General features: G+C 33.8%; 1 protein-coding gene across 1 annotated transcript in view; it reads left to right on the forward strand.

The window, feature by feature from the left end:
- Positions 1-206: 206 nt before the first annotated feature.
- Positions 207-19069, forward strand: part of LOC137236373 (serine-rich adhesin for platelets-like) — a 161774-nt gene continuing 142911 nt past the window's right edge. The window contains 1 exon segment of the mRNA XM_067758885.1: positions 207-827. The gene's annotated coding sequence lies outside the window, so the exon portion shown is untranslated.

The following is a 19069-nucleotide window of genomic DNA, read 5'->3' on the forward strand; positions in this document are numbered from 1 at the left end:
AGAAAAAGTGTACATTTTAAAACTCACAGTTATTGAATAGGGCCCCTGTTCTATCAACAACTTCGCGTCACATTTATATTGAACGTGTGCTACTCGCCTATCAGAGAGCAAACAACAAATGCAAATAAATGTCGTGTGGCAGCGCTTGCCACAATTGAGCAAAAAAATTTGGAAATTTGCTAAATGAAATAGCATCTGATCTATAATGTAAAGCAAACCAACGGCAATCAATCAAGTCATTTTAAGTGTTTACAACAAAAATTAAAAAGACCAAATATAAATATAAGCACTGATACTACCAGGTAGTAACAAATTAAACGGAAAACACTAAAGATACCAATCAACATACAACCAAGGAAATACATCACTACCCAAGTACAACCTGGCGCTATACGGACACATAAAGATCCGTGCCATTATCAATACTCACAAAACGAGTATTCAAAGCAACAAAAAAAAAATAGCATCTGTGTTATTATTTGTTCAATTTCATTTAAATTGAATTAAAAGTATATTTAAGTGGTAAATAAAATTCTCAAAGTGCCTATTGAATAAAAACATCGTGATAGAGCAAGGAAAATATTATGTATTTTATGAATAAAGTGTTATTAAATTTTATTGGAATTTAAAATGGATATACCAAAACTACAACCAATAACAAATAAATTAAAACCTAATGCATCTGCTGCTGGCAATGCATCAAAAGGTGGTGGTGGAGATGCAGCCGGTACAAATCATGTGGGCAACAGCCATTTCAACAAAAGTGGCGCCGGTTATGGGCTGAATTACAATGCTAACGATACGTCCAACCAATTTCCGATTGGCGAGTGAGTACCAGTAATGTTTGTTGTTATACTAAAACTATTGGTTTTTAAATATCAAATCCATTATTGTCGGCTAATAATTAGTTGAATCAATTTTTATTGGCATTGATGTGCAAATTTCGTGAAATGAACTTGCATAGTTGGTTCGCTTATTGTCTTCGTATGTTGTATGGTTAAAAACACTGCGGAAGGATATTTTAAGCTGTACTGTAAAGAAACATCATACATCCCAACACTCCCCAAGTGCAATATTTATATAATAGTGAGTTAGTCGAACCAAGATTGTAATTTTATATTTATAATTGGCTTAACCTCAATCTCTCCACCTATATCTTAATAAGGACTGTTTTCAACGTCTTCAGTTAGTCGCTTATCTATAAGTTATTTAAATTTTCGTTTTCTTCATAATAATTGGAGCTTCACGTCTCGGTTAAGTGCATTGTGAACTCCTACAAGTAAAGAATCATTATATGCATGCATGGAGTACTCGCGATTTTTGCAGGGAACGAGCTAGAAAGCAGCGCAGTCGCTACTGACATTATTATTAATGGTATCCCACTTGATTCCGAAAGAAGTTTGCCTGATATATCCCTGCAAAAATCGTTGGACCATGTGGTCCACTGGAGTACTTACCATTCTACTCCACTGTAATGCAGCGATGGACCAACTCATGTTTCTACGCGAACATGTTGTAAGCCGATCATTGCTCGTTTTTAACGATTGTAATCACTACACGATGTTTATTGGACTGTGGGTACTCCATGGATTACTCTGATGTAATGCGAAGCTGGAGTATATGGTCCGGTCCTATGACATCGCAATGTTAATTGGACCATATTTTTTGTATGAATTGTGGTTAATTTTGGAGCACTCGCATGGTCCATAGCGAGTACTCCATACATGCATGCATGGAGTACTCGCGATTTTTGCAGGGATTCGCCAACATATGCAAAGCTGTGAAACTCACCCCACCACCATTGCGTGATGCTGTTAGAATAAGAAAAGCAAAAAGCAAAACGCAAAACAACAGCAATAACATGAGTGTCATGCCTATTGTTGTAAAACTGTGCTCTGCGCGCGAACGAAACCAGCTGTTTAAGTATATTGCTGCATTTTGTAAACATAAACAGCGATCGCTTGTGCTGTCGGATATTAATATACCTGGCTATGGATCTGTTTATATACATGAGAGTTTGCCAAAGAGACTAAGAGAAGTTATGTCTTATACTACGAAGATGAAGAAAAAGAGGCTTTTAGCATCTGCGTTCTCAGTTCGTGGAAAAGTTTTTGTACGATTAAAGTCCAATGAAGAGCCTAAATTTATAGCTAGCAAAGAGGAAGTGGATTCTCTTTTGAGCACCGGAGATGGAAAAGGAGCAGCTGATTAATATGACCATACTTTTAGTTATATTTCTTTGTTTTTTTGCATTAGGAATATTTATTAATATGTTTAAGTTTTTATTTTATTCTTTAACCACTTTTCATATGTAATCTCCTGTTGACCCTTCTCTGTTATGCACTGTAGTATGTTGGCAATTTGAAACGCACACTTGTGGATTTATTTATGAAGGTAAATAGCTCAGCTGTTGGCTCTAATGAATGCAACAATAAGATAGTACTGAAGATTTTGAGTGATTGTCATCCTGGATTTCAGGTTTGTCATTTTAACTCGAGAAGTTTGAATCAAACAAAACTTGATTACTTAAATCACGTTTTTAGCTCTGCGTGTATTGATGTCTTGTGCATTACTGAAACTTGGTTTCAGAATGATTTGGCTGATTATAATTACCAATTTCTTGATTACTGTATTGTAAGGAATGACAGACAGCAAGACAAGCGCGGTGGTGGTATTGCGATCTATTATAAAAAGGCATTGCAGGGAAGAGTAATTGACAGGTCAGATCAACTTGATCCTGTGGAGTTTTTGATGTTTGAGTTCTTCAATAATTTTGAGCGTTGCCTTGTTGTATGTGTATATAATCCGAATAAGTCATATGATTTGGGTAACTTTTTTAAGAGTTTCGATAAATATAGTGCAATTTATGAACACATACTCTTGTGTGGAGACTTAAATATTGATTTGCTTGTGGAAAACGATCGGTCCAAACATTTTGTTGATAGCATATCAGGCGTAGGATTGGAAGTTGTAAATAAACTTGCTACTCGTTTCGGACCCCATTGCAAACCTAGTTTACTAGATGTATTTTGTGTGGCTGACATGGGCAATGTCTTACATTTTGATCAGTTTTCTCTGGGAGGTATTAGCGACCATGACTTAATTTTTTTGAGTTATAATGTAGTTTTGCAATCTACGAATACTATCTCCATTAGCAACCAGTACGTTCGTGATTTCAATAGAATCAATGTCAGAGCTTTAGCTGCTGAAGCATCTTCACTTCCTTGGAATGACAGTTGGTTTGAAGCAGACATAAATAAAAAAGTTGAAAATTTTTCCAATTTGGTTAACTACCTATTTGATAAATATGTCCCACTTAAGAAAATTAGAGTGAACAAAAATAAGCAACCATGGTTCAGTCGAGATGTACTTCAGGCAATAAAAGCAAGAAATAAAAGCTATTCACTTTGGAGGAAATCTCCTTGTGAAGAAAACTGGCAGGCTTATAAGATATTGCGAAACAGAGCTACGAAAATTACTAGGGATGCCAAAAGGGGTTATTTCCGAAGCAAACTTGATGTATGTCTATCACCAAAGATTCTCTGGAATAATCTAAAACAACTTGGTATTAAGAATGATTTAAAATCGGAATGCTCGATTGAGGCTGATGTAATGAATGATTTCTTTGCTACCAAGTTACCGATGAGAGTGAGTCAAATATTTCCAGCGACGATTCTTTGTTTGATTGGTGCAGTAAATTTAACTTTTCTAATATTACTGAATCTGAACCAATACAATCCATATTTTCAATAAAATCAAATGCAACAGGGGAAGATAAAATAAGTCTAAGATTTATTAAACATATATTACCATATGTGATTGCACCATTAACGCATATTTATACTGAGTTGAGCAGAGCTCGCAGAGTATATGAAGTTTGATTGGATAACGGTTGGTTGTACATATATAAAGGAATCGAGATAGATATAGACTTCCATATATCAAAATAATCAGGATCCAAAAAAAATTTGATTGAGCCATGTCCGTCCGTCCGTCCGTCCGTTAACACGATAACTTGAGTAAATTTTGAGGTATCTTGATGAAATTTGGTATGTAGGTTCCTGAGCACTCATCTCAGATCGCTATTTAAAATGAACGATATCGGACTATAACCACGCCCACTTTTTCGATATCGAAAATTTCGAAAAACCGAAAAAATGCGATAATTCATTGCCAAAGGCCGCTAAAGCGATGAAACTTGGTAGATGGGTTGATGTTATGACGCAGAATAGAAAATTGGTAAGATTTTGGACAATGGGCGTGGCACCGCCCACTTTTACAAGAAGGTAATTTAAAAGTTTTGCAAGCTGTAATTTGGCAGTCGTTGAAGATATCATGATGAAATTTGGCAGATACGTTACTACTATTACTATATATGTGCTAAATAAAAATTAGCAAAATTGGATGGAGAACACGCCCACTTTTTAAAAAAAAATTTTTTTTAATTCAAATTTTAACAAAAAATTTAATATCTTTACTGTATATAAGTAAATTAAGTCAAAATTCAACTCCAGTAATGATATGATGCAACAAAATACAAAAATAAAAGAAAATTTCAAAATGGGCGTGGCTCCGCCCATTTCCATTTAGTTTGTCTAGAATACTTTTAATGCCATAAGTCGAACAAAAATTAACCAATCCTTGTGAAATTTGGTAGAGGCTTAGCTCCCAGGACGATAACTGTTTTCTGTGAAAAAGGGCGAAATCGGTGGAAGCCACGCCCAGTTTTTATGCACAGTCCACCGTCTGTCCTTCCGCTCGGCCGTTAACACAATAACTTGAGCAAAAACCGATATATCTTTACTAAACTTAGCCCACGTACTTATCTGAACTCACTTTATCTTCGTGTAAAAAATGAACGAAATCCGACCATAACCACGCCCACTTTATCGATATCGAAAATTACGAAAAATGAAAAAATGCCATAATTCTATACCAAATACGAAAAAAGGGATGAAACATGGTAACTGGATTGGTTTATTGACGCAAAATATAACTTTGGAAAAAAATTTGTGGTGTGACACCTACCATATTAAGTAGAAGAAAGTGAAAAAGTTCTACAAGGCGAAATCAACAGCCCTTGGTGGTATGGCATATATAAATAAATTAGCAGTACCCGACAGATGATTTTCTGGATCACCTGGTCCACATTTTGGTCGATATCGCGAGAACGCCTTCACATATACATCTAAGGGCCACTCGCTTTTAAAACCCTCATTAATACCTTTAATTTGATATCCATATCGTACAAACACATTCTAGAGTCACCCCTGTCCCACCCTAATGGCGATATCTCGAAAAGGCGTCCACCTATAGACCTAATGCCCACTCCCTCTTAAAATGCTCAGTAACACCTTTCGTTTGATACCCATATCGTAAAAACATTCTAGAGTCACCCCTGGCCCACCCTAATGGCGATATCTCGAAAAGGTGTCCACCTATAAACCTAATGTCCACTCCCTCTTATAATGCTCAGTAACACCTTTCGTTTGATACCCATATCGTACAAACATTCTAGAGTCACCCCTGGCCCACCCTAATGGCGATATCTCGAAAAGGCGTCCACCTATAGACCTAATGCCCACTCCCTCTTAAAATGCTCAGTAACAACTTTCGTTTGATACCCATATCGTACAAACATTCTAGAGTCACCCTTGGTCCACCTTTATGGCGATATCTCGAAAAGGCGTCCACCTATAGAACTAAGGATTACTCCCTTTTAAAATACTCATTACCACCTTTCATTTGATACCCATATCGTACAAACACATTCTAGAGTCACCCTGGCCCACCCTAATGGCGATATCTCGAAAAGGCGTCCACCTATAGACCTAATGCCCACTCCCTCTTAAAATGCTCAGTAACACCTTTCGTTTGATACCCATATCGTACAAACATTCTAGAGTCACCCCTGGCCCACCCTAATGGCGATATCTCGAAAAGGCGTCCACCTATAGACCCAATGCCCACTCCCTCTTAAAATACTCAGTAACACCTTTCGTTTGATATCCATATCGTACAAACATTCTAGAGTCACCCTTGGTCCACCTTTATGGCGATATCTCGAAAAGGCGTACACCTATAGAACTAAGGATTACTCCCTTTTAAAATACTCATTACCACCTATAATTTGATACCCATATCGTACAACACATTCTAGAGTCACCCCTGGCCCACCCTAATGGCGATATCTCGAAAAGGCGTCCACCTATAGACCTAATGCCCACTCCCTCTTAAAATGCTCAGTAACGCCTTTCGTTTGATACCCATATCGTACAAACATTCTAGAGTCACCCCTGGCCCACCCTAATGGCGATATCTCGAAAAGGCGTCCACCTATAGACCTAATGCCCACTCCCTCTTAAAATGCTCAGTAACACCTTTCGTTTGATACCCATATCGTACAAACACATTCTAGAGTCACACCTGGCCCACCCTAATGACGATATCTCGAAAAGGCGTCCACCTATAGACCTCATGCCCACTCCCTCTTAAAATGCTCAGTAACACCTTTCGTTTGATACCCATATCGTACAAACATTCTAGAGTCACCCTTGGTCCACCTTTATGGCGATACCTCGAAAAGGCGTCCACTTATAGAACTTAGGATTACTCCCTTTTAAAATACTCATTACCATCTTTCATTTGATACCCATATCATACAAACACATTCTAGAGTCTATCTCGAAAAGGTGTCCACCTATAGACCTAATGTCCACTCCCTCTTATAATGCTCAGTAACACCTTTCGTTTGATACCCATATCGTACAAACATTCTAGAGTCACCCCTGGCCCACCCTAATGGCGACATTTCGAAAATGCGTCCACCTATAGACCTAATGCCCACTCCCTCTTAAAATGCTCAGTAACACCTTTCATTTGATTCCCATATCGTACAACTAGAGACACCCCTGGTCCACCTTTATGGCGATATCTCGAAACGGCGTCCACCTAGGGAACTAAGGATCACTCCTTTTCAAAATACTCATTAACAGCTTTAATTTGATACCCATATCGTACAAACATATTCTAGAGTCACCCCTGGTCCACCTTTATGGCGATTTCTCGAAAAGGCGTTCACCTATAGAACTAAAGCCCATTCCCTTTTAAAATACTCATTATCACCTTTCATTTGATACCCGTATCGTACAAACACATTCTACCTTTATGGCGATATCCCTAATGGCGTCCATCTTAAAATACTCTTTAATACCTTCCATTTTAGGTTCATTTTCCTACATGGTGATTTTCCTTATTTTGTCTCCATAGTTCTCAACTGAGTATGTAATGTTCGGTTACACCCGAACTTAGCCTTCCTTACTTGTTTAAATTTTGCTTTATCATCTCTAAGTTTTCCTGATGCTTGGAAGGTGGCTAATATTATACCTATTCCAAAAAAGGTTAATGCTTCCCAACCATGTGATTTTCAGCCAATAAGTATTCTTCCCTGTTTATCAAAAGTTTTGGAAAAGCTCTTATCGAACCAGATTAGGAAATATCTGACTGAAGAAAATCTGCTTTCGGAAAATCAATCCGGTTATCGCATTGGACATAGTTGCTCAACCGCTATGCTCAAGTTTTTAGAAAACATACGACCAAAATTTGACAATGGCGAACTCACAATTCTTACGTTATTGGACTTCTCTAAGGATCACTCCTTTTCAAAATACTCATTAACAGCTTTAATTTGATACCCATATCGTACAAACATATTCTAGAGTCACCCCTGGTCCACCTTTATGGCGATTTCTCGAAAAGGCGTTCACCTATAGAACTAAAGCCCATTCCCTTTTAAAATACTCATTATCACCTTTCATTTGATACCCGTATCGTACAAACACATTCTACCTTTATGGCGATATCCCTAATTGGCGTCCATCTTAAAATACTCTTTAATACCTTCCATTTTAGGTTCATTTTCCTACATGGTGATTTTCCTTATTTTGTCTCCATAGTTCTCAACTGAGTATGTAATGTTCGGTTACACCCGAACTTAGCCTTCCTTACTTGTTTAAATTTTGCTTTATCATCTCTAAGTTTTCCTGATGCTTGGAAGGTGGCTAATATTATACCTATTCCAAAAAAGGTTAATGCTTCCCAACCATGTGATTTTCAGCCAATAAGTATTCTTCCCTGTTTATCAAAAGTTTTGGAAAAGCTCTTATCGAACCAGATTAGGAAATATCTGACTGAAGAAAATCTGCTTTCGGAAAATCAATCAGGTTATCGCATTGGACATAGTTGCTCAACCGCTATGCTCAAGGTTTTAGAAAACATACGACCAAAATTTGACAATGGCGAACTCACAATTCTTACGTTATTGGACTTCTCTAAGGCATTCGACACGGTCTGCCACAGAATTCTCCTGCATAAGCTAAAAAAATATTTTGGATTCAGTAGCGATGCTGTGAAGCTGCTTGAGAGCTATTTGACAAACAGGTACCAACGGGTAATATGTAGGGATCGTGGATATAAGTTATTACCAGTAAAATCTGGGGTTCCACAGGGTTCTATTCTTGGTCCAATTTTATTTAGTTTGTACATTAATGACATAGAAAAATGCTGTCGTAAAGTATCCATTCATCTCTACGCGGATGATGCTCAGATATACCTTTCTGCCCCTCTTGGCTTAATAGAGGATTTAGTTTGCCGATTAAATGAAGATTTAGAAGCTATATTTCAATGGTCTAAAAAGAACAAGCTACACCTAAATGCATCCAAAACACAGGCGATCGCTATTTCACATTTTTCCTACAATCTGAATGGCATTTCTCCGATAGTTATAAATGGAAGTGTTGTGAAATATGAGAAGAATGTTAAAACTCTTGGATTTATCTTAAATAAGCACCTAACTTGTGTTGATCATGTGAATTCCTCAATTAGTAGGTTATATTATATGTTAAGGCATTTATGGAAAACGGCTTATTTTATTCGAGAAGATATAAAACTTAAACTTGTCAAAAGTCTATTAATACCAATAATATCTTACCATGAATTGATATATGGTTGCCTGGATAAAGCTTCCATGAACAAATATCAACTACTGATTAATAATTGTGCCAGATATATCTATCTTAAACGGAAATATGATCATATTTCAAACTTCTCAAAAACTATTCTTGAATGCAGTTTATCAGCATTCTTTGACCGTCGTTTACTAATATTTATACATAAGATTATCTTTTCTCGTACGCCGGAATGCCTTTTTGTAAAACTTACTTTCGCACAATCATCCCGTACTTGCAATCTAATTGTACCGCATTTTAAGTATTCAGTAACATCGAGAATGTTTTTCGTTAGGGCTGTGCAGTTGTGGAATGCTTTGCCTAATAAAGTAAAGTTAGAATCAAATCCTAAGCGCTTCAAATTAGCTGTACATCGCACCCTTTGTTCTTGAACATTCTTATGTGTTTTACTTTTTCTTTTTTACTTACCTCCATGGAACATATGCTGTATGGTTTGAATGTTACTTCTATTTTTGTTTCTAGCTTTTAAACTTACTTTGTACTAGTAATAAGAATAATAGCAAATATGGCACTGTAAAAGACTATGTCTTATATGTGTATTTTATATAAATAAATAAATGATTCAAGGTTCGATTCGAGCTCAAGGCCAGAACAATAATTTTTTTCTAATGATAATTATTGTTATTTTTAAATTTTTCTAAATTTGAAAAATTGTATTTTGTTTTTGGAATAGTAAGTAGAAAATTTTGAAGACAACCTGCCATAGCTGCGCAGATAGATCCATTTCGAAGGGTGCTAAGCCTTCATCATCAGTACGCTTTAGGCATGCTGCGCTAACCATTTAGCTATACAGCGGTGGTTTGTTTGACTGACAAATTTGCTACTTCTATTCCTTTTTACCAACTATATTAATTCAGTGTTGCGCCATCTGGTGCAAATCACTGATAATGCTGTATTTTTGTTTATTGTCAATTACTTTGTTTGACATTCCCAAGTGCTCATGGTATATTAACAATTGTTTTTGTTTTTATCGGCCTATTGATAAATCATTCAAGGTTCGAATCGAGCTCAAGGCCACAACAATAATCTATCTGCGCAGCTATGGCTGGTTGTCTGAAAAATTTTCTACTTACTATTCCAAAAACAAAATACAATTTTTCAAATTTAGAAAAATTAAAAATTAAAAAATAACAATAATTATCATTAGAAAAAAATTATTGTTCTGGCCTTGAGCTCGAATCGTACCTTGAATCATTTATCAATAGGCCCATAAAAACAAAAACAATTATTAATAAACCATGAGCACTTGGGAATGTCAAACAAAGTAATTGACAATAAACAAAAATCCAGCATTATCAGTGATTTGCACCAGATGGCGCAACACTGAATAAATATAGTTGGTAAAAAGGAATAGAAGTAGCAAATTTTTTCACGCGCCTAACGCTTGTATTTAATTGTCTGATCAACGCCCTAGATTTATTAGGAGTGTAATGACTAGTACCTAGGACCTACCTAATTATTTTCTAGCTTTCAGTATTATTATTACTTCATGTAAGTATTGTTTTCAATAAAACCGTTTAAATTAGACATTTTTTTTAAATTATTTTATTTTCAAGTGTTTAGTCTTTATTTAATTGCCTGTTATTTCTTATTCTATTTAGTTCATTCTCTATCTCTCTCTCTTGCCTGAGAATTGTTACAATCTAAGTCTCCAATGCATAATCCTTCCAAAGACTTTACACGACTCTGTGCCACGTGATGTTAGCACCCCAAAGTGCAGCACGCCAATTTTTTTTCGGAGTTCTGGGTTTATTTTGAAGATTTCTAGGTTCTGCAACCCTACTAGGTTTTTTCTAAATATATTGTAACGAATTTACTTGCAAATCCTCTTATTTGCAACCTTCTGCTAAGTTCGAATCACTAAACTGTTGAATAAATAACTCCAATATTTAATAACGCAAAATGGCCTTTAATAGAGTACTTCACAATAAATAACTCTACTATTGCCCGACAGATTGCGTGCTTAATAAAAACTGCTTCTAGCGCCTCTATTGTTGAGGCCTTTTATACTCTTTGATTTCCTCGATGCATCTTCTAGGCACTTCTGTTCTCGAATCTACTAGTTGGTTATCTGTTATAATTATACTACAGATGTACGTGTATAGCTCTTCTATGCGCGTGTGTTTGTGAGCGACACTTCCACAATTATAATTGCATATCTCAGATAAGATATCTGCATGTGTTTGTTGCTTCTCCGCTGCGTATACGTACATATGTGTAGGCATAATGATTGAATTATTGATGTGCATTCACGTCACTGCTTAGCATCGGCTTAGAGATGACAGTACCCCTAGTGTTGCTAATATTCGTTACAATATTTTTAGGGTCCAACACCCCTTTCACGCAGAAAAAAAGTTCGGAACCGATTTCTAGTAGAAAAAGAAGTGCTCTGGAGTTCCCTAGGGGATGCGAAGAGTTCCGCAACCCTAATGTTGCAAACCGCAGACGTTTCAAAAAAAAATCATATATCAAAATCATCAGTATCAAAAACATTTGATTGAGCCATGTCCGTCCGTCCGTCTGTCCGTTAACACGATAACTTCAGTAAATATTGAGATATCTTCACCAAATTTGGTACACGAGCTTATCTGGACCCAGAATAGATTGGTATTGAAAATGAGGGAAATTGGATGATAACCACGCCCACTTTTTATATATATAACATTTTGGAAAACACAAAAAACCTGATTATTTAGTAAATAATACACCTAGAATGTTGAAATTTAACGTGTGGACTGATATTGAGACTCTTGATAAAAATTTTAACATGGGCATGGCACCGCCCACTTGTGATCAAATCAATTTTACAAATATTATTAATCATAAATCAAAAATCGTTAAAACTATCGTAACAAAATTCGGCAGAGAGGTTGTCTTTACTATAAGGAATGCTTTGTAGAAAAATTAACGAAATCGGTAAAATTCGTGGAGGAATAAAATAAGCTATGTCTTTGCAAAAAAACGCTTTATATCAATGGTATTTCATTTCCCAAGTGGATTTATGACAATAAATATGAAAAACTTCAAATTTTAAAAAATGGGTGTGACACAGCCCCTTTTATGACTAAGCAATTATCTATGTTTCGGGAGCCATAACTCGAAGAAAAATTAACATATCGTAATGAAATTATGTACACATATTTTTCTTATAGCAAAAAATATTTCTAGTAAAATGGACGGGATCGGTTAAAGACCACGGCAACTTAGATATAAAACAAGTTTAAAAGGGTCGTAGACTAGAATAATAAGCTATAACTTAGCAAAAAATAGTTTTGAATCAATGATATTTCACTTATCAAGTTTTATTGTAAGATAAAATGGAGAGAATTTTTTTTTTTTAAACGGGCGGTGCCACGTGTTATGTAGGAAAGTAATTTATCTGAAATGGAATGTGCAATTGAAGCTCACGTTCAGTATATAATGTTCGGTTACACCCGAACTTAGACACCTTTACTTGTTTTTTCTTATTATTGCATTGTCGTCGGGTTCTAAACTATATTCCAAGTTTCAAGCTTGTAGCTTATCGGGAAGTTACTTAAATTTCAATTACAAAATTCGTGCCGGCCAGCCAGCAACCAGCCAGCCTGTCAAGTCAAGCTAAATGAAACCGTCTAATAAGTGTAAAAACATAATTTAGTTAAAAAGTAAATTAAAAACAATCAAATTAAATTAAGAATTAAAATTTGTTGTCAATACATAAATCGAAGTTAATATAGAGATAGAATTAAATACGTGACAGTTAGCTGCATCACGCTGGAACCCGCTTTGAAAAAATCCAAATTTTTTTTGTGATTTCTATAACTACAAACGATGCAATTGATTGTAGTGAAGTTCATTTTTTTGTAGTTCTTATAGTTACTCCGAAAATATAATACATTGTGCGGAAACCAAGCAATTTAAGCAGATTTGGTTTTTTTCTTTTTGAAATACGTTTTAAATCGTTTGTAGTTTTTCATACGAAAAATAAATTTTTTTTTGGTCCCCAGGTTTCGGAGATATCGCTAACGCATCTCAAAAAAACCAAGAACGCAGCAATTTGGAAGCACTAAAAGTACTTTTCCTATAACTACAAACGATGAAATTGATTGTAGTGAAATTCATTTTTTTGTAGTTTTTATAGTTACTCCGAAAATATAATACATTGTGCGGAAACCAAGCAATTTAAGGAAATTTGGGTTTTTTCTTTTTGAAATACGTTTTAAATCGTTTGTAGTTTTTCATACGAAAAAAAATTTTTTTTTTGGTCGACAGGTTTCGGAGATATCGCTAACGCATCTCAAAAAAACCAAGAACGCAGCAATTTGGAAGCACTAAGAGTACTTTTCCTATAACTACAAACGATGAAATTGATTGTAGTGAAATTCATTTTTTTGTAGTTTTTATAGTTACTCCGAAAATATAATACTTTGTGCGGAAACCAAGCAATTTAAGTAAATTTGGTTTTTTTGTTTTTGAAATACGTTTTAAATCATTTGTAGTTTTTCATACGAAAAAAAATTTTTTTTTTGGTCCACAGGTTTCGGAGATATCGCTAACGCATCTCAAAAAAACCAAGAACGCAGCAATTTGGAAGCACTAAAAGTACTTTTCCTATAACTACAAACGATGAAATTGATTGTAGTGAAATTCATTTTTTTGTAGTTCTTATAGTTACTCCGAAAATATAATACATTGTGCGGAAACCAAGCAATTTAAGTAAATTTGGTTTTTTTGTTTTTGAAATACGTTTTAAATCGTTTGTAGTTTTTCATAGGAAAAAAAATTTTTTTTTTGGTCTACAGGTTTCGGAGATATCGCTAACGCATCTCAAAAAAACCAAGAACGCAGCAATTTGGAAGCACTAAAAGTACTTTTCCTATAACTACAAACGATGAAATTGATTGTAGTAAAATTCATTTTTTTGTAGTTCTTATAGTTACTCCGAAAATATAATACATTGTGCGGAAACCAAGCAATTTAAGTAAATTTGGGTTTTTTCTTTTTGAAATACGTTTTAAATCGTTTGTAGTTTTTCATACGAAAAAAAATTTTTTTTTTTTGGTCCACAGGTTTCGGAGATATCGCTAACGCATCTCAAAAAAACCAAGAACGCAGCAATTTGGAAGCACTAAAAGTACTTTTCCTATAACTACAAACGATGAAATTGATTGTAGTAAAATTCATTTTTTTGTAGTTCTTATAGTTACTCCGAAAATATAATATATTGTGCGGAAACCAAGCAATTTAAGTAAATTGTGGTTTTTTCTTTTTGAAATACGTTTTAAATCGTTTGTAGTTTTTCATACGAAAAAAAATTTTTTTTTTGGTCGACAGGTTTCGGAGATATCGCTAACGCATCTCAAAAAACCAAGAACGCAGCAATTTGGAAGCACTAAAAGTACTTTTCCTATAACTACAAACGATGAAATTGATTGTAGTGAAATTCATTTTTTTGTAGTTTTTATAGTTACTCCGAAAATATAATACATTGTGCGGAAACCAAGCACTTTAAGGAAATTTGGGTTTTTTTCTTTTTGAAATACGTTTTAAATCGTTTGTAGTTTTTCATACGAAAAAAAAATTTTTTTTTTGGTAGACAGGTTTCGGAGATATCGCTAACGCATCTCAAAAAAACCAAGAACGCAGCAATTTGGAAGCACTAAAAGTACTTTTCCTATAACTACAAACGATGAAATTGATTGTAGTAAAATTCATTTTTTTGTAGTTTTTATAGTTACTCCGAAAATATAATACATTGTGCGGAAACCAAGCAATTTAAGTAAATTTGGGTTTTTTCTTTTTGAAATACGTTTTAAATCGTTTGTAGTTTTTCATACGAAAAAAAATTTTTTTTTTGGTCCACAGGTTTCGGAGATATCGCTAACGCATCTCAAAAAAACCAAGAACGCAGCAATTTGGAAGCACTAAAAGTACTTTTCCTATAACTACAAACGATGAAAGTGATTGTAGTAAAATTCATTTTTTTGTAGTTCTTATAGTTACTCCGAAAATATAATATATTGTGCGGAAACCAAGCAATTTAAGTAAATTTGGGTTTTTTCTTTTTGAAATACGTTTTAAATCGTTTGTAGTTTTTCATACGAAAAATAAATTTTTTTTTGGTCCACAGGTTTCGGAGATATCGCTAACGCATCTTAAAAAAACCAAGAACGCAGCAATTTGGAAGCACTAAAAGTACTTTTGCTATAACTACAAACGATGAAATTGATTGTAGTGAAATTCATTTTTTTGTAGTTTTTATAGTTACTCCGAAAATATAATACATTGAGCGGAAACCAAGCAATTTAAGTAAATTTGGTTTTTTTGTTTTTGAAATATGTTTTAAATCGTTTGTAGTTTTTCATGCGAAAAAAAATTTTTTTTTTGGTCCACAGGTTTCGGAGATATCGCTAACGCATCTCAAAAAAACCAAGAACGCAGCAATTTGGAAGCACTAAAAGTACTTTTCCTATAACTACAAACGATGAAATTGATTGTAGTGAAATTCATTTTTTTGTAGTTCTTATAGTTACTCCGAAAATATAATACATTGTGCGGAAACCAAGCAATTTAAGTAAATTTGGTTTTTTTGTTTTTGAAATACGTTTTAAATCGTTTGTAGTTTTTCATAGGAAAAAAAATTTTTTTTTTGGTCCACAGGTTTCGGAGATATCGCTAACGCATCTCAAAAAAAAACAAGAACGCAGCTATTTGGAAGCACTAAAAGTACTTTTCCTATAACTACAAACGATGAAATTGATTGTAGTAAAATTCATTTTTTGTAGTTCTTATAGTTACTCCGAAAATATAATACATTGTGCGGAAACCAAGCAATTTAAGTAAATTTGGGTTTTTTCTTTTTGAAATACGTTTTAAATCGTTTGTAGTTTTTCATACGAAAAAAAATTTTTTTTTTGGTCCACAGGTTTCGGAGATATCGCTAACGCATCTCAAAAAAACCAAGAACGCAGCAATTTGGAAGCACTAAAAGTACTTTTCCTATAACTACAAACGATGAAATTGATTGTAGTGAAATTCATTTTTTTGTAGTTCTTATAGTTACTCCGAAAATATAATACATTGTGCGGAAACCAAGCAATTTAAGTAAATTTGGTTTTTTTGTTTTTGAAATACGTTTTAAATCGTTTGTAGTTTTTCATAGGAAAAAAAATTTTTTTTTTGGTCCACAGGTTTCGGAGATATCGCTAACGCATCTCAAAAAAACCAAGAACGCAGCTATTTGGAAGCACTAAAAGTACTTTTCCTATAACTACAAATGATGAAATTGATTGTAGTAAAATTCATTTTTTGTAGTTCTTATAGTTACTCCGAAAATATAATACATTGTGCGGAAACCAAGCAATTTAAGTAAATTTGGGTTTTTTCTTTTTGAAATACGTTTTAAATCGTTTGTAGTTTTTCATACGAAAAATAAATTTTTTTTTGGTCCACAGGTTTCGGAGATATCGCTAACGCATCTCAAAAAAACCAAGAACGCAGCAATTTGGAAGCACTAAAAGTACTTTTCCTATAACTACAAACGATGAAATTGATTGTAGTAAAATTCATTTTTTTGTAGTTCTTATAGTTACTCCGAAAATATAATACATTGTGCGGAAACCAAGCAATTTAAGTAAATTTGGTTTTTTTGTTTTTGAAATACGTTTTAAATCGTTTGTAGTTTTTCATAGGAAAAAAAATTTTTTTTTTGGTCCATAGGTTTCGGAGATATCGCTAACGCATCTCAAAAAAACCAAGAACGCAGCAATTTGGAAGCACTAAAAGTACTTTTCCTATAACTACAAACGATGAAATTGATTGTAGTGAAATTCATTTTTTTGTAGTTCTTATAGTGTTTGGAATACCCAACCGGGTGTATTCGAATTTCCCAATTTTGCAATGTATTATATTTTCGTAGTAACTATAAGAACTACAAAAAAATGAATTTCACTACAATCAATTTCATCGTTTGTAGTTATAGGAAAAGTACTTTTAGTGCTTCCAAATAGCTGCGTTCTTGGTTTTTTGAGATGCGTTAGCGATATCTCCGAAACCTGTCGACCAAAAAAAAAATTTTTTTTCCTATGAAAACTACAAACGATTTAAAACGTATTTCAAAAAGAAAAAACCCAAATTTCCTTAAATTGCTTGGTTTCCGCACAATGTATTATATTTTCGGAGTAACTATAAGAACTACAAAAAAATGAATTTCACTACAATCAATTTCATCATTTGTAGTTATAGGAAAAGTACTTTTAGTGCTTCCAAATTGCTGCGTTCTTGGTTTTTTTGAGATGCGTTAGCGATATCTCCGAAACCTGTGGACCAAAAAAAAAATTGTTTTCCTATGAAAAACTACAAACGATTTAAAACGTATTTCAGAAAGAAAAAACCCAAATTTGCTTAAATTGCTTGGTTTCCGCACAATGTATTATATTTTCGGAGTAACTATAAGAACTACAAAAAAATGAATTTCACTACAATCAATTTCATCATTTGTAGTTATAGGAAAAGTACTTCTAGTGCTTCCAAATTGCTGCGTTCTTGGTTTTTTTGAGATGCGTTAGCGATATCTCCGAAACCTGTGGACCAAGAAAAAAATTTTTTTTTCCTATGAAAAACTACAAACGATTTAAAACGTATTTCAAAAACAAAAAAACCAAATTTACTTAAATTGCTTGGTTTCCGCACAATGTATTATATTTTCGGAGTAACTATAAGAACTAAAAAAAAATGAATTTCACTACAATCAATTTCATCGTTTGTAGTTATAGGAAAAGTACTTTTAGTGCTTCCAAATTGCTGCGTTCTTGGTTTTTTTGAGATGCGTTAGCGATATCTCCGAAACCTGTGGACCAAAAAAAATTTTTTTTTCGTATGAAAAACTACAAACGATTTAAAACGTATTTCAAAAACAAAAAAATCAAATTTACTTAAATTGCTTGGTTTCCGCACAATGTATTACATTTTCGGAGTAACTATAAAAACTACAAAAAAATGAATTTCACTACAATCAATTTCATCGTTTGTAGTTATAGGAAAAGTACTTTAAGTGCTTCCAAATTGCTGCGTTCTTGGTTTTTTTGAGATGCGTTAGCGATATCTCCGAAACCTGTGGACCAAAAAAAAAATTTTTTTTCGTATGAAAAACTACAAACGATTTAAAACGTATTTCAAAAAGAAAAAACCCAAATTTCCTTAAATTGCTTGGTTTCCGCACAATGTATTATATTTTCGGAGTAACTATAAGAACTACAAAAAAATGAATTTCACTACAATCAATTTCATCGTTTGTAGTTATAGGAAAAGTACTTTTAGTGCTTCCAAATTGCTGCGTTCTTGGTTTTTTTGAGATGCGTTAGCGATATCTCCGAAACCTGTGGACCAAAAAAAATTTATTTTTCGTATGAAAACTACAAACGATTTAAAACGTATTTCAGAAAGAAAAAACCCAAATTTGCTTAAATTGCTTGGTTTCCGCACAATGTATTATATTTTCGGAGTAACTATAAAAACTACAAAAAAATGAATTTCACTACAATCAATTTCATCGTTTGTAGTTATAGGAAAAGTACTTTTAGTGCTTCCAAATTGCTGCGTTCTTGGTTTTTTTGAGATGCGTTAGCGATATCTCCGAAACCTGTGGACCAAAAGAAAAATTTTTTTCGTATTAAAAACTACAAACGATTTAAAACGTATTTCAAAAAGAAAAAAACCAAATTTACTTAAATTGCTTGGTTTCCGCACAATGTATTATATTTTCGGAGTAACTATAAAAACTACAAAAAAATGAATTTCACTACAATCAATTTCATCGTTTGTAGTTATAGGAAAAGTACTTTTAGTGCTTCCAAATTGCTGCGTTCTTGGTTTTTTTGAGATGCGTTAGCGATATCTCCGAAACCTGTGGACCAAAAAAAAAATTTTTTTTCGTATGAAAAACTACAAACGATTTAAAACGTATTTCAAAAAGAAAAAAAAACAAATTTACTTAAATTGCTTGGTTTCCGCAGAATGTATTATATTTTCGGAGTAACTATAAAAACTACAAAAAAATGAATTTC

This window comes from Eurosta solidaginis, chromosome 1, assembly GCF_040869045.1.
Source record: "Eurosta solidaginis isolate ZX-2024a chromosome 1, ASM4086904v1, whole genome shotgun sequence".
In the NCBI taxonomy this organism is placed as follows: Eukaryota; Metazoa; Arthropoda; class Insecta; order Diptera; family Tephritidae; genus Eurosta; species Eurosta solidaginis.